Here is a 4,248-nt window from a genome sequence, read left to right on the forward strand (position 1 = left end):
TGCTAAATGTGTCATATGTGTTTAAATACTTAGGTCGCAACGGCATATTCGTACGTACGTAGTAGAGTAATTAATGTAATGAGTCTTGTCTAATTTCTCACTTGGGCCGCGAACATGTTTAATCTTAACCGTATTAGTTTGGGCTCGGCCCATACTTCTTGAAGCCCGCATGCTCTAATGTTATATGCGTAACATAAGAGGTGTGACCCATAGTCCTTTAATCGCACATATCTTTGGGCCGCTACACAAACATTAGTGCCTTAATACATTGGGCCGCGCCCTCTCCACTTGTGTTTAATAATTGAGTTGGGCGGCCCAAGTTGCACACCCGTTAATATATGGATTATATATGGTCGTTACCCCATAATCCTCTCATGCGCACACAAGATCACCAAGATAACAAACCCTACCCTTCCCTGATTCACGACGACAGTGGACACAACCCTCCCCCCCTCTTTGGTCGACGGTAACACTGATTTGGATGGAGCCTTTCTTTCTGATTCGTTGTTTTCTTGTGTACGGTTAGTATGCTTCTCCTTTAATGATTCACCTTGGTTGCCATGATGGTTTATATGATGAATAGGTGAATCATAATTCATAACTAACTCTGAATGTGTTGTGTGTAAAAAGAGTTGATATAGAATTCATATTATAAATAGCATGTGATTCGTAATTAATTCTGATGTAACAACAGCAGGAATGGTCCAATAGGGTTGCGTGTAATGATTTTATAAAGAGGATAAGCTTGCATAGGGAAATTGGCGTCCATGGGTGTGTGTTTGTAGTCTCCATCTAATCAAACCATGTGCATGTTTTTAATGATGTTGTCAGTATAATTAAGGATAGTTATAGGTTGTGAATTAATTTAATAAGAGGGTGCTTGGCTTGTGAGTTGGAATCGATGTGCTTGTGGGGTGGTTATAGAATTTGTTCTGTATAGAATGATCTAGGAACCTAGTTAACATGCTGATAGTTTTTGATGAGGTTAATTATTATATGAACTGCTTGTTGGTGTGATTACATGAATAGCTTAATTGATTAAATGAGTTGAAAATGAAAATCAATAATAGTTAGTGGGCTTCAAAACTAGATTAAATTACACCATCTCTTTTGGGCCATGTAATGAAGTTTGGGTCGGGCAGTTGTGAAGGAAATAACTTCAGGAACTTGCTGATGTACAACACGAATTATCTGGGCTGCATGCTAATCGTATGGGCTTTACATGTACTGGACTAGTCTAGCAATTTAATCACATGTGTTGCTGGTCTGGGCCACCTACGCGGACTGTTAGTATTCAGGTACGGTTGGGCCATTTGGGCCAGACCGCTAGATTGGGCCACATAACTTAAGGTGTTTCAGGCATGGGCTACGAATTGTATAAGTTAGTAGGTTATCAGATTAAGTTCTACAAGCTGTGTTGGGCTTAACTGTAATTGGGCCGCGCAACGTAGGACTTCCAGTGGGGGGGGCTGTCAAGTTATGGCGAGTCTTAAACAACGTTAATACAAGATTTTGTAACTAAATACATATTGGGTGATATGAATTATTGTCATTACATGATCAATGGAATAGGGATTGGACTGTTATTATGTGTTGTTGTGATATATGATCCTGTAACGTGGAAATACATATGGCCCGAATGCTCGTTGTGACTTGTGTGATAATACGTGCCATACTTGCTTAACATTTGTGGAAATTTGTGCAAAGAATATGTGGTTTATCTGTAAGCGAAACTAACTGTCATTGGAACCATACTAGGGTGTGGTGTCCAACGATAAACAAATAAACTGATCTTACCGAGCAAACCTAAGGTGAGTTCACTGCACTTTTCTAAGCATGCGTCCCGGTGGTTTGGGACATCTGGTAAACATTTCTGAAGGGAATACTGGATAAACTGTTTATTTGGGATGTTGGTTATTGAACACAGTATAAATCATGTAAGACCCCATACATCTACCGTGTTGCTGAAGAAGCAACGAGGTATTTAGTTGATAGCGCTATTAGGTTTGGCACCCTCACACCGGGCCGAAAGGACGGGCGTGAACTAATTACCTGGACTTCATGACCAATGCCTAGTTAGAGGCATTGGGGTTGGGCATTCACATCGTGTACATATAAGACCCCTTACATCTATTCAAGGTTGTTTGATACCTTGACATCATGACCAATGCCTAAATGGAGGCATTGGGGTTGGGCATTCACATCTAGTAGCCACATACGGTAATCGAGTAATAACAACATCGAAACATCAAACATCATAACAACAAACAACATATCGTCTTGTAAACTGTTTTACTCACATGATTGGTAACACAACTTGGTAAACGAACACAAACCTTGAACTCACTAGCGTAGTCTGACACACTTGTTTACATGCTTGTAGGTAATCATTGAAGGAACTTGGGAACTTGCCGTCTGATGCTGCTGGAGTGGTTGTGGTCATGATAAACAATTACATTGATTTGGTTTTGATACATTTACACACTTATACATTTATGCTTCCGCTCAATACTTTGGTTTTGGTTTAATCTACAAACAATACATTTCTTTCAATTGAGTATTTCAATACATTATTACTTGTGTTTGATATGATTGGTGGCTCTTTGTTGGATCGTTGCACCTCCATTAGGGACATGCCCTAGGTGGTAATTTGGGGGTGTGACAGTTAAGTTATAAAGATATAACATTTTTGTTAAATTACAGGGCGGTAGATACAGAGTTTAATGTGATTTATCTAATTTATTAAAAGATACACATGATTGAAGGTAGGCTTAGATATATTTTGTTTTTATAAAGCAAATCCACCCTAATTAATACCCAAATAAGCACAAAAAAGAAAATAAAAATTTAGAGAAAAAAGTGGTAACATGTTGACCTGGTAATTACACATTATTAAAACACTAAATAATAGTTTAGTTATTTTAGAGAGACAAAAAAAGTTTGAATGATTTAATTAAAACAGTTCACAAAGTTGATTACATTTCTGTGATATTTTCCCAAAAAGATATAACAAGTGTTGTAATTTCTTTTGACAGGATTTTAACCCTTTCAATTAAATAAAAAACAAAGAGGTAGTTAAACAATACATCTGGATTCAACAACAAACACTAATGAATAAAAAAAAAACAAAGAGGCAGTTAAACAATACAGATCCAAAAACCACAGTTAAAAGTTACAAAAAAACCAAGAAATTTAGAAGAACTTACAACAATGCAAGAGGCAGAATTTTGTTACAGACGACAAAAAATGTGAAACCTTGATGTGAGAGCCGAGAAACAACGCAAGATCCAGATGCAAAGAGTCAATATATTCTGAAATCGAAGTATAATAGAAGTTGTTAGGTTGATGTTTTGAAGATTTAATTGATGCAAGATTTAAAAGTAGGATTTAGTTCAACTGAGATAAACTTACAATTTGAAAGTTTAATTCGACTCAATTGAGTGTTTGTAGAGTGTTGAGCTTGATGAAGTATTTGTAGAGACTGAAGCAAGCATGCTCTCTTTCAGACAACAGTAGATGTAAAAGCAGTAAGTCAGTTGAGTGTAGTTGAGGGTTTGTAGAGTGTTGAGCTTCATGAAGTACTTATAGAGACTGAAGCAAGCAAGAGACAACAGTAAACTCTGTTCTTTTACAGCTGTAGATGTAAAGAAGTACACGGTAAGTAGTAAACAAAACAAAAAGGACAAAAGTCAAACAAAATATCCTGACATTACTTGGTTTCTGAAAAAGTTGAGATATACTAAAAGATATTATCTATACTAAAGACTTATAAGAATATCAAAAAAGTCTTTGGATTATAACTTGAAGTTGGATTCTAACTAAAACATTTGGGAAATTCATATCAGGATCAGACTTCAAATATAAATTTAATCTTATTGGTTAATATAAATTTAAGCATTATTTTAATAATAAATTTATAAAAAACGACGCTTCAAAAATTGTCAATTGGGAAATTCATATCAGGATCAGACTTCAAATATTGTTTGGCTCTATTCAAAACTGGAAATTAATGTGAAATTTATAGGTTCGAAGTCGTTTTAAAAGCCGAACTTGGAATTCAATTCATATAAACACAGTTCTTTTTATTTTCTTAACCAACACAACATATAACTTTTATATGATAAACAGACCTTTTAAAAAGCCCACAGACGCTATATCTTGATAACATTCGCAGACATATCTTGATCCTCAGACGCAAATCCTGAACCAAAATAAACAAATACTTTATAAAGTTTCACACTTGCACAA

The 4,248-nt window shown here is 35.8% G+C and overlaps 1 long non-coding RNA gene across 1 annotated transcript; it reads right to left on the minus strand.

The window, feature by feature from the left end:
- Nucleotides 1-3,132: 3,132 nt before the first annotated feature.
- On the minus strand, nucleotides 3,133-3,623 carry LOC118484975. The gene is made up of 2 exons (XR_004875386.1): nucleotides 3,412-3,623; nucleotides 3,133-3,311 (listed from the first exon to the last, which is right to left on the minus strand). It is a non-coding gene; the product is annotated as an uncharacterized LOC118484975 (long non-coding RNA).
- Nucleotides 3,624-4,248: the final 625 nt, after the last annotated feature.

This window comes from Helianthus annuus, chromosome 12, assembly GCF_002127325.2.
Source record: "Helianthus annuus cultivar XRQ/B chromosome 12, HanXRQr2.0-SUNRISE, whole genome shotgun sequence".
In the NCBI taxonomy this organism is placed as follows: Eukaryota; Viridiplantae; Streptophyta; class Magnoliopsida; order Asterales; family Asteraceae; genus Helianthus; species Helianthus annuus.